Source organism: Triturus cristatus, chromosome 3_2 (genome assembly GCF_964204655.1).
Source record: "Triturus cristatus chromosome 3_2, aTriCri1.1, whole genome shotgun sequence".
NCBI lineage: Eukaryota > Metazoa > Chordata > Amphibia > Caudata > Salamandridae > Triturus > Triturus cristatus.
The window spans coordinates 1,002,708,358-1,002,720,514 of NC_140584.1; the positions used below are offsets into that span (position 1 = coordinate 1,002,708,358).

Below are 12,157 nucleotides of genomic sequence, written 5' to 3' on the forward strand. Positions count from 1 at the left end.
TTTGAGATAGAAGCCTTTATGCTTGTTGGAGACATGTTTTCTCAATTCTTTGAAAGTTCCCAATATGTCTCCACACAAGTCACATTTATACTTTTCGTTTGGGTATTTCCAATATGTGACTTTTTTTGTGTAGTCACTTTTCTTTGTTATCAATTCTTTGGTGATTTCGTATACATCCGGTAGATTTTCAAAATTGGCTGTATCAATGTCATTCTTGGCTGAGGAGGCCACAAGTTCAATGGTTTCGTTGAGGTCTACTGTTGTGTCTTCCTCTGCTTCGGAGGGTGCACTAAGGCTTATAACGTGACCTGAATCGTTGTTGTTTGTTGTATTGTTTGAAGCTAGTGCTGGTTTGTCAAATTCGGTGAGGAGGTTAATGATTTCTTGAAAAGACAGCACCTCCTTACGCAATCTTAACGGGGTTTTTATTCTCCAGGAACTACCCCATCTGGAAATGTGTTCGTTTGCTTCGCCACTTCTCACTATCACGCTCGCTGCCATGATAGAACCTTGTTTAGCCTGTCTCTATATACTTCTCTACGCAGAGTCTAGTACCATAGAGGCAGTTACCAGCGGGACCACTGGGAGGTAAAGGCCACTACAACTGAGAATAGGTTAAGAGAGTCATAGTTCTCCCGCTGTTTACCCGCACATCATTGAATTTCTTCACTTTGACATTCAGAGCACTGGGAAGAAATCATATCGCGTCAACACCCGCCTCGTGCCTTCGCGATGCTTTGTTTTAATTAAACAGTCGGATTCCCCTGATTCGCACCAGTTCTAAGTCAGTTGCTAGGCACTGGCCGAGGCAGAACGCCGGCCCCCGGGGAGAGGCGACCACCGCAGCTGGGGCGATCCACAGGAAGGGCCCGGCTCGCGTCCAGAGTCGTCGCCGCCGCCACGGAGGGAGGCGCCTCGTCCAGCCGACGACCGCAACGCTTTCCAAGGCTCGGGCCCCTCTCTCGGGGCGAACCCATTCCAGGGTGCCCTGCCCTTCACAAAGAAAAGAGAACTCTCCCCGGGGCTCCCGCCGGCTTCTCCGGGATCATTTCCGTTACCGTGCTGGACGCCGCGAGGGCGCCTGTCTCTGCCACTCCAGGTTCGGGGATCTGAACCAGACTCCCTTTAGATCGGCCGAGGGCAACAGAGGCCATCACCCGTCCCTTCCGAACGGCGCTCGCCCATCTCTTAGGACCGACTGACCCATGTTCAACTGCTGTCCACATGGAACCCTTCTCCACTTCGGCCTTCAAAGTTCCACTTTGAATATTTGCTACTACCACTGCACCTGCGGCAGCTCCACCCGGGCCCTCGCCCCGGGCTTCCATGCGCACCGCAGTGGCCTTCATACTCGTCGCGGCTTAGCCCCCGCAGCTCTCAGCGCCGGCGACGGCCGGGTATGGGCCCGACGCTCCAGCGCCATCCATTTTCAGGGCTAGTTGATTTGGCAGATGAGATGTTACACACTCCTTAGTGGATTCCGACTTCCATGGCCACCGTCCTGCTGTCTATATCAACCAACACCTTTTCTGGGGTCTAATGAGCGTCGGCATCGGCCGCCTTAACCCGGCGTTCGGTTCATCCCGCAGCGCCAGTTCTGTTTACCAAAAGTGGCCCACTAGGCACTCGCATTCCATGCCTGGCTCCACGCCAGCGAGCCGGGCTTCTTACCCATTTAAAGTTTGAGAATAGGTTGGGACGTTTCGGCCCCAAGACCTCTAATCATTCGCTTTACCAGATAAAACTGGGGGCTCTGAGCGCCAGCTATCCTGAGGTAAACTTCGGAGGGAACCAGCTACTAGATGGTTCGATTAGTCTTTCGCTGCTATACCCAGGTCGGACGACCGATTTGCACGTCAGGACCGCTACGGACCTCCACCAGAGTTTCCTCTGGCTTCGCCCTGCCCAGGAAAAGTTCACCATCTTTCGGGTCCTATCACGCACGCTCATGCTCCACCTCCCCGACAGAGCGGGCGAGACGGGCCGGTGGTGCGCCTGCTGCTGGAAGCGCGGCACGATCCCACCTCAGCCGGCGCGCGCTGGCCCTCACCTTCATTGGCCACAGGGTTTCGGTCGGCCCTTCGACTCGCGCACGTGTTCCGTGTTTCAAGACGGGTGGGTAACCGACATGGCCGCAGACCCCTGGCGTCCGGCGTGGGCGTCCCCGCCCGCGACGCAACGCGGTCGGGCGCACTGAGAACAGTCCGCCCCAGTTGACAGTCGCACCAAAAGCAGGGGACCCTGTCCCCCCTTCAACCACCCCGGCGCGCCCTGAGGGGTGGCCGGGAACGGGTGCCCGGGGGAGTCCAGGGGCCCGGCCGGAGCTCCTGAACCCAGCCAAGCAAGGGGAGGCTCCCCGGCCACAACGGAACCCCGTCCTGAGCCTTTGTCAGTGCCGCAGGCTGGGTGACGGGGCCCAAGGCCAGAACCCCAACCCGGGACCCGGCCGGGCCCCTTGACCCAGACGGGGCTCCCAGGCCCGGAGGCGCAGGGGAAGCCTCCACCGGCCTGCCGGACCCCGTCCTGGGCATGCTGCCATGCGGCAAGACCCAGGACTGAGCCTGGGGTGGGGAGACCACCCTCCCCGGGGCCCTCAGGGGCCCCGGCTGGAGCTCCTGAACCCAGCCAAGCAAGGGGAGGCTCCCCGGCCACAACTGAACCCCGTCCCGGGTCTTTGGCAGTGCCGCAGGCCGGGGGACAGGGCCCAGAGCTGGAGCCCCCGAACCGGGGCCCCTGCACCCAGCCGAGGCTCCCTGGCCCGGAGGTGCAGCGGAAGCCTCCCCGGGCCCGCCAGACCCCGTCCCGGGCACCCTGCCACGCGGCAGGACACAGGACGGAGCACGGGGTCGACCGAAAGGACTCCCATCTGCCCACCGTGAGCCTTCGCGCTAGGGTTCCCGCCTGCCCACGCAGGGCTCGGGGACCCCGGCTGGGACTCAAGCCCGGGGAAGGACGACCGGAGCTCTGTGGCCCAGACGCCAGGGGATTGACTGCCCGGGAACCATGGAGCCCATCCCGGGTACTTTGCCACGCCACGGACCGGAGGAGGGAGCCCCGGATGCCTAGGGAGGTGTTGCCCGGGCATAGCCCATCTGGTCTCCGCCTGAGAACCGCCAGCCCGGGAGGGGTGTCCCGGCATACCCTGCCCCTAGTAATCTGGAGAAAGGCTACCCCCCTTTCTGGTAAACTGTGCGCACCAAGTGACGGAGGGGACCCTAGGCCCGGACGCACCCGACCTCCTGGAGCCCTGGTTGGGATCAGGGAGGCGAATGAGCCCCAATCGGGACTTCCAGGGCAGCCCGGCCATCTGATCGCCCCATTGGAAAGCATTGCATGCGACCAGATGCCTGAGGGGATTCGTGCGACCAGATGGCCGTGACCGAAATGACGCCAATCTGTCCGCCCCCAAGCCTTCCCGGGAGGGCTCCCGCCTGCCCTTGCAGGGCTCGGGGGCTGCAGGGTTCGGGGGCTGCGGGGCTCGGGGGCTGCGGGGATGCAGGGCTCCGGGGCTGCAGGGCTCGGGGGCTGCAGGGCTCCGGGGGGGCTCAGAGACACCACGCTGGGCCTCAGGCATGGGAGACCCGCAGGAGCTCCCGGGGCCCGGATGCCCGGGGCCCCATGGAGCCTGTCCCGGGCACTTTGCCTCGCCGCGGGCTGGAGGAGGGAGCCCAGGACACCGGGGAGGTGTCATCCGGGCTTGGCCCATCTGGTCCCCGCCTGAGAACCGCCATCCCCAGGAGGGGCATCCCGGCATACCCTGCCCCTAGTAATCCGGAGGAAGGCTACCCCCCTTTCTGGTAAACCGTGCGCACCGAGTGATGGAGGGGACCCTAGGCCCGGACGCACCCGACCTCCTGGAGCCCTGGCTGGGATCGGGGAGGCGAATGAGCCCCCATCGGGACTTCCAGGGCAGCTCGGTCATCTGGTCGCCCCATTGGAAAGCATTGCGTGCGACCAGATGGCCGAGGGGATTGGCGCGACCAGATGGCCGGGACCGAAAGGACTCCCATCTGCCCGCGCCGAGCCATAGTGGTAGGGCTCCAACCTGCCCTTGCAGGGCTCCGGGGCTCTGCACCAGGGACCCTTGTCCCGGGCAGATGGACACTTGGCAGGCCGCAGGCCGCGGGCTCCCAGGCCCTGACCGAAACTCAGGAGGCCCGGACCGGTCCCTGCTTCTCAACGCAGCCAGGCCGGGGAGATCAGGGAGCCTGTCCAAGCACGAGGGACCCCAGTCCCGGGCACACGGTCCCTCAAGTTGTGCGCTCTTTTTCCACAATTTTTCGAAATTGTGCGTCCGCACAGCTCTACTCAGGACGTGCGCTCGTTTTCCACTATTTTTTTTAAAATTCTGCATAGTGGCGCTACGCTAAGTCCGCCCAGCCCTAGTAAAAGGTGGAAGACCTTTTCAAGATATCCTGAGTCAGTCGATATTAACTGAAAAGTAACCAGTAAAGAGTTGGTCATTCACCATTAGTGCCCTACAGCCAAGAATACTACTACACTCAAACTGGAAATACAAACAACCCAAACAAAAGGAGGACACCATCCGAAACATGTAAGTGAGTACAGATTATTACTGGCCGAAATCCAATGTCTCTTGTTCAGTAAATGAGAGATCATAAACCAGTACTGGAAGAGAGAAGTACAGTCTGCAAAGTACAGAGTTGGCAAAGCTTAGCTGGGCTTTTGTATGTTCATGAAAAAGCTTTTGCAGGGGGACAACAAAGAGAACGTATAGTTTCTTATTTGTCGATGTAGTTTTGCAGCTTGAAGATGTTTCTTGATTTACATGCTGGGCATTATTCTGCCATCTAGTAGTTGAACCCAGAATTCTCCACTATTTTGGAGTCCTTCTCTTTTAGATTTTTGCTTGTTAGTGGGCGTCGATGATACCTCCATTGGTGTCCCCTGTTGCATTGCCCCGCTTCCTCCGGCCGCTCCCACCTTTGGTGGCCATCTTCAGATTTTTTTAAATTTTCTTTTTATGTTGCTTTCTCCTTCCATCTTCTTGACAGAGGTGGGTGGGTCGGTTAAAAAGCTAGAAAATTCTTCATGCTCAAAACTACACCAGCAGGTAAGTAAATATACGTTTTGCAGAATTAATCTTTTCTGGATTCACATTCTGTGCACTTATCTTGTAGTGGTTTCTAACCTTGTGGTGTCTGGGTTGAAGAGGGGCATTGATTTGTAAACAGATGTTGTAAAACCCTTTGTCCTACTTGTGCTTCCTTGTTCATTTGTATGTCGATACAGTAATTGTCATTACAGTTTTGAAAATGTGTGTACTGATTGCAGATTTCTTGCTTTGGTGTATTTACCAGAAAAGCAATGGCTGCCACCATCTTTCGTGTTGAATGTGCTTTGGGTGCCACAGTCAAAAAGTTTCTCTTGCGTATGTGTGCAACAACTGAATTGTTTGTGTAATCCCTCCTGCATTTGTGATCTTAGTTACAGGACTTTCTAAGAAATTATTTGCAAATGATATGATCAGTTGTTGAGTCTGTCTGTTTGGCTTTGTCTTTTCGATGTAGTACATTACGGTGCGTCTTATGTATGCAAAGTCCTTTCAGCATGCGTCTTTAGTTTCTGGAAAAAACTTAAAATGTGTATACTTTGATTCATATGAAACTGTGAAATGACTTTTGGCAAGAACAGTGGACCTGTTTCATGACAATCCTGTCTTTGTGAATTTGAAAGGAAAATGCTACTTACCAGTATGCATCTGTTCTTGGCATGTAGAGCTGTAGATCCTCACACTATGCATAGATCGCCATCTGGTGTTGAGCCCGGATGTTTGCACTTGTTTTTGTCTTGGAAAAGTCTTTGGAAGTCACGAGGTAGGTGACTCCTCCTTTGGATGATAGTGCGCATGGGCATCGGCTCCATCTTCAGTTTGTTTTTCGCCAGCAGGGAAAGGATGGAGTTTTGTGAGAAACAGATAAGATGCCCATGTATGCTGTATCTAAATAAGATAGTACTGGAACAGATAAAGGTAACCAGGGAGGTGGGTGGGTGTGTGTGGATCTGCAGCTCTACATGCCAAGAACAGATGTATACTGGTTAGTAGTATTTTCCGTTTGAGGCACATGAGCTGCAGATCACACACTATGCATAGATTGTATAGCAGTACCCCTCCTTAGCGGCGACCACCAGTATCTGTTGCAGTAGTTGAACTTGCGGATGAAGTTCCCACTCGTGAATCTGTTGCGTCCGACGACATAACAGATCGGCTATGTTGTTCTGGAGAAAAATGTTCTGAGGAATAGCCCATCTCCATATGCTTTGCGCTAGTTGAGAGAGCTGTAGGGAGTGTGTCCCGCCTTGTTTCTGTATGTAATACATGGCTGTCATGTCGGTGAAGACTAGGACAGCTTTTCCTGATATTTGTTTCTGGAATGCCTTCAGGGTTAGGAAGATGGCTAGTAACTCCAGGTGATTGATGTGGAGTAACTTTTGTTGAGGCTTCCACCTGCCCTGCATGGTGTGATGTAATAGATGAGGTCCCCAGCCGGAGAGCGATGTGTCCGCTGTTACCACAATCTGTGGAACCGGCTCAATGAACAGTCGCCCTTTGGAAAGGTTTTTGGTGTTCCACCACTGCAGAGAGTGGTGCGTGCGACTGTCCACCAACACCAGATCTGTCAGCTGACCTTGAGCCTGGTTCCACTGACGTGCCAGACATTCCGGCAGGGGACGCATCTGGAGTCTTGCGTGAGGTACTATGAATATGCAAGAGGCCATCATCCCTATCAACTGCATGAACACTCGAGCTGGAAGAGAGTGTTGCGGCTGAAATTTTGATATGAGGCTTTGCATGCTTGCTATTCTGGCTGGGCTGGGATATGCAAGTGTTTTGAGGTGTTTATTGTGGCACCGAGGTACTGTTGTATGTGGGACGGTTGTAGGTGAGACTTTGCATGGTTTACTGTAAACCCCAAGTGGTGGAGTAGTTGGATTGTGGCGTGAGTGATGTACACACTGATGGTATGACTCGGCTTTTATGAGCCAGTCGTCTAAGTATGGGAAGACGTGGATGTGCTGTCTTCTTAGGTGAGCCGCAACTACCGCCAAACACTTGGTGAATACTCTGGGTGCTGTGGTGACTCCGAATGGGAGGACCTTGAATTGGTAGTGCTGACCGTCCACTACAAACCTGAGATATTTCCTGTGAGAAGTGTGAATGGAAATATGAAAGTAGGAGTCCTTGAGATCTAGAGTGGCAAGGATATCGCCTTGTGAGAGAAAAGGAAGGACCTGTTGAAGCGTGACCATGTGAAAATGGTTTGAGTGTATGTACAGGTTTAAGGGTCTGAAGTCTAGGATAGGTTAGAGAGCCATCCTTCTTCAGAATGAGGAAGTACAGGGAGTAAACTCCTGTGTTTAGCTGTTGCAGGAGGACTGGTTCTATTGCATGTTTGTGTAGGAGGGAGATTACCTCCTGCTTTAGCAGCGATAAATGTTCCAGTGACATTGGGCACTATCTGGGTGGTATGTTGGGGGGGGGGGTAGAAGTGAGTTCTAGACAGTAACCCGATTGAACGATTTGTCTCACCCACCTGTCTGTGGTGATGTTGTTCCAGACAGGTAGGAAATGTAGCAATCTTCCCCCAACCAGAGTGGAATGTTCTGGGGGGAGCAGAGGGAAGTCATTTGGTAGGGGTGGAGGCAGAGCGGGTATAATTGGTCTTACCTCTACCTTTGTTATTATTGCCTCTGTAGCCTCCTCTTCGATAACCTCTGGTGAATGTGGTCTGGGTGGGAGTTTTATAGGACGTGGAGGGATTGTCAGAGGAGTAGCCTCTGGAGGTGCCCTTGTAAGAGGAGCGACGAACGGAACGTCTGGGAGCTTGTGATTGCAAGGCTTCCATTGATTTAGCCGTGTCGGTGTCTTTTTTCATCTTTTCGAGAGATGAATTCACGGCAGGCCCAAATAGATGCTCCTCGTCAAATGGCTGGTTAAGAATGGAAGTCTGTACCTCAGGTTTAAAACCTGAAATGCGTAGCCATGCATGCCTACGCAGAAGGACACTTGTGTTGATGGCTCGGGAGGCGGTATCTGCCACATCTAAAGCGCAACGAATGGAGGTGTTTGTGATGAGCTTACCCTCCTGTATGAGGTCATTGGCCTTAGTTTTTTATTTGTCAGGGAGGTGTTGCAATAGGAACTCTAGCTCATTGTAGTGTGCCCTATTGTATCTGGCTGACAAAGCTTGAGTGTTGGCGATGCGTCATATATTAGCTGCTTGTGACGCCGTAGGTTTACCAGAGGCGTCCAAGAGTTTTGACTCCTTCTCCGGAGGTGGAGCGTCCCCCGACGTTTGCGAGTTAGCCCTTTTTCTGGATTTGGAGACCACTAAGGAGTCCAAGGGTATTTTGCCTTTAATGTATATGGGGTCTGCTGGGGCAACTTTATATGTTTCTCTATCCTGGGGTTTATAACCCTAGCCCTAACAGGATCTTGGAACACCTCAGGTGCATGTTTGATGACCCTTTTACCATAGGGCGGATGGAGGTGGACTTTTGTGAAGTATCAAAAGTGTCCATTAAGAAATCCTCTTCCACAGGGTCTGTATGTAAGGAAACCCTGTGGTAGTGTGCAGCTCTGTGAACGAGCTGGGTGAAACCTAAGGTATTCTCTGGAGAGGAAGGTCTAGAGGGGTAGATGTCGTCTTGTGGTACGTTAGGGACATCTGGTGTGTTGTAATCGACCCAGGGGTCTGGGGTATAAGGTGGACTAGGATCCCCTAGTGGTTCATCAACTGTCACCTCCCCTGTGTCATCAGAGTACCATCATCGTCCACTGGTGGACGAGATGGTGTAGGAGAGTAGTGTGGTGGGGTAGGAGGAGGTGGAGAAGGGACTCAGAGGAGATGTTGCAATGTCTCTCTTCTTAGGTGGTGGAGCCGGTAGAGGCGTGTCCAGTGGTCTCTTTTTAGAACTGAGTCAGTTGACCAGTCTTTGGCTCTTTTAGAAGAGTTTTTTAGGTGGGATCCGGTTTAAAAAGCTCTTCTGTTGGAGGCTGGTGTTTCGGCCTCGATTTTTTCGGTTCCGAAGGCTTGCGTGGCACCGATTCTGGAGTGGACTTGTGCTCCTTAGGCTTTGAAGGGTGAGATTTTTTAGTCTCTGCCGGAGCCTGCGGAACCGGTTGTTTTTTCGGTTCCGATGTTTTCTTTGGTTCCGAAGGTTGAGAATGTGAACTCTTCAGTAGTGGTTTTTTGGTCGGTTCAGATGGCTTTTTCGGAGTCGAGGGGTCAGTGCCAGTAGATTTATGTGCCGAGAGCGTGGATGTGGAGGCAGTGGTCGGCACGAAGGTGGAGGAAGGTTTCTTTTTCGGTGCCGGGGCTTGAGTTTGGGCACCGACGGCAGGCGGACTGGATGCTGAGTGGCCTGAAGGCTTAGTTGTGGACTTCTTCGCCGGGCCCAAAGGCGGGGCGTGAGAAGTATTGTCTCAGTGTGCACCTGGGCCCGAAGGTGAAGGGGTTGCAGAAGCCTTTATTGGTGCGGGGGGGAGGGGGTCGGGTCGATGTCACTACTTACGACCCTCTGCCCAGGAGTGATGTCTTCGAGGTCTGAGTCATCGGCTTTGGAGGCGCTAACGGGGCCTTCTTCGACCCGCTCCTGTTCTGGCACATCAACGCCCTACTGGAAGAGGTCATCGGGAATGAATGCCAACGAGCGAGCCAATGTTCTTCGAGCTTGACGACCCCGAATGGTTTTCTTGGAGCGGAAAGAGGCACAAGCTGGACAGTCTTTGTACTTGTGCTCCGGTGAGAGGCAGAGTTTACACACCTCATGAAGATCTGTGTGTGGGAACTTCGCCCCACATTGAGGACACTTCTTAAAAGGAGTCCTTTCCATGAGCCAGATCGAATGGCCTAAGTAGGCCAGAAGGCCTTCATCGATGACCGGAATCGAGGATTTTGAAATTGAAGAGTTGTGCGACGACTAGGGATCGCGATCAAAACAATACCGGAGAAAGGGTGAGGATTGCTCGTCAAAGCTGGATCGAACAGGAGCGCGATAAACCCATCCGAGCCCGATGGCGGAAAAATACAATCTGAAATGGAGCGGATGCCCATGCGCACTATCATCCAAAGGAGGAGTCACCTACCTCGTTACTTCCAAAAACTTTTCCAAGACAAAAACAAGTGCAAACATCCGGGCCCAACACCAGATGGCAATCTATGCATAGTGTGTGATCTGCAGCTCATATGCCTCAAACATATGTTTCTTGTATTGTGTGCGCTTGCAACTCACTCACTCTGCGCACTGAAGTGATAGCCACTAGGAAAGCAGTCTTGAAGGTTAGCATTTGTAATGCAGCCTTGTGCTAAGTTTCCAAGGGTGTTTTCATCAGCTGAGCGATTACCACATTTACATTCTATGTGGGTGCTCCACCTTCTTTGGTGGAGCTATTCTTATTGCTCCCTCCAGGAATCTCTTTATTGCAGGTGATGTAAAAAACCCTCTTCCAATATGTCCTCTTGCATAAGCTACTATTGCTGCTAGGTGAACCTTTAAGGATGCATATTTTAGTCTTTCCTCAAGAAGATGTGTTAACTATCTTAACACTGTCTTGGTCCCTTGTTTTTGTTAATCACTATTCCCTTTTTAATACACCACAGTAAGTATCTCTTCCATTTTGTCATGTAACATTTTCTTGTTGTTGGCTTTCTTGCTTCTCTTAGAATTGCCATTGTGCTTTCTGGCAGCTTTAGATGTCTGAATTCCAACTCTTCAGGAGCCATGCTGTTACACTGAAGGACTCAGGTTTGAGGTATAGTACTATTCCCTTTTCCGTTGACAACAGATCCTGTTTTGGTAGGCTTTGATACTTTGCTGATGCTAGTTACATTAGCTATGAGAATCATGTTGGTTTTGCCCACTGAGGGGCAATCAATATTAGTGTCATTCTGCGTTTGCTGATAACTCTGTGCAACAGAGGAATCTGGCTAAAAGCGTACACAAATGTTCCTGACCAGTTTATCGACAGTGCATTACACACAGCTAGGTGGTGTGACTGTCTGGAGGCAACGCTTTGGATTTTAGCGTTCTGTGGTGTCCCAAACAGATCTATTGTTGGTGTTTCCCAATTGTGAAATATCCTTTCTGCTACCTTCTGATTCCGTCCCCAATGGTGGGAGCTTGAGGCTTGTCTGCTCAGTCAGTCTGCCTCAACATATTCTTTCCCTGAAAGATGCATTGCTTGGATTTCCATATTTCTCTGTATAGCCCATTTCCATATTTCTTGAGCTAATTTTGACATGGATGGTGATTGAGTCCAGAATCAATATTGTTTTCCCCAAAGAGAAATTTTTGTAAAGCTTTTAACTCTAGAAACACCATCTTCAATTCCAGGTTGTTGATGTATCGTACTGCATCCTGTTCCTTCCAGACTCCCCTTACCTTGAGTGAGCCCATGTGTGCTCCCCATCCCATATGAGAGGTGTCAATGGCTTTTGTCACTGTTGAAGTTGGCTATGCAAATGTCCTCCCCTTTGTAATGTGTGCTCCGTTCCACCACGCAAATTCTTCCTCTACCTTTTGTGTGACAACCACTAGATCTTCCCAACTCCCAGTTGCTTGTAAACATTGGTTTTGAATTCATTCCTGTATTGGTCTCATGTGAAGTTTTGCATATGGGATTAAAGGAATGCACGATGCCATCTTATCTAACAATTTCCCCACAGTGCTCACTAACAGACCTTGCCCCTTCCGGTAAAAGTGAGTTTCGGTCAATAGGGATTGTGTTCTCTTTTAGTTGGGGAATGCTTACGCTTGAATTGAGATGATTCTTGCTCCCAAGAAAATCTTCTCCTGTTCCGGTTCTGGAGATAACTTCTCCATGTTCACCGAGAATCCCAGTTTGTAAAGGGTCTTTATTACTTGTTAAATATCCTGTTTGCACTTGTAGTAGGAGTATGCTCTTACTAAGCAATCATCCAGGTACAGATATACATGGATTCCCATTCTTCTCAAGTGTGCTGATCTTGCAACTAGACACTTTGTAAACACTCTTGGAGCAGACTTTATTCCAAATGCCAGTACTGTGAACTGATGTCTTCTGTTCACCACAAATCAGGAATGGACAAGTAGTCATTTTTTTAAGTCTAATGCTGCTGTGTAATCCCCTTTTTGCACCTGTGGTATGACCTCT

The 12,157-nt window shown here is 51.7% G+C and overlaps 1 protein-coding gene and 1 pseudogene across 2 annotated transcripts in view; both read right to left on the minus strand.

Annotated features, from left to right (window-relative positions):
* AP2B1 (adaptor related protein complex 2 subunit beta 1) overlaps positions 1 to 12,157 on the minus strand; it is a 575,856-nt gene that overhangs the window by 262,612 nt on the left and 301,087 nt on the right. The gene's annotated exons all lie outside the window — the stretch shown is intronic.
* On the minus strand, positions 836 to 2,103 carry LOC146858990 (28S ribosomal RNA; annotated as a pseudogene).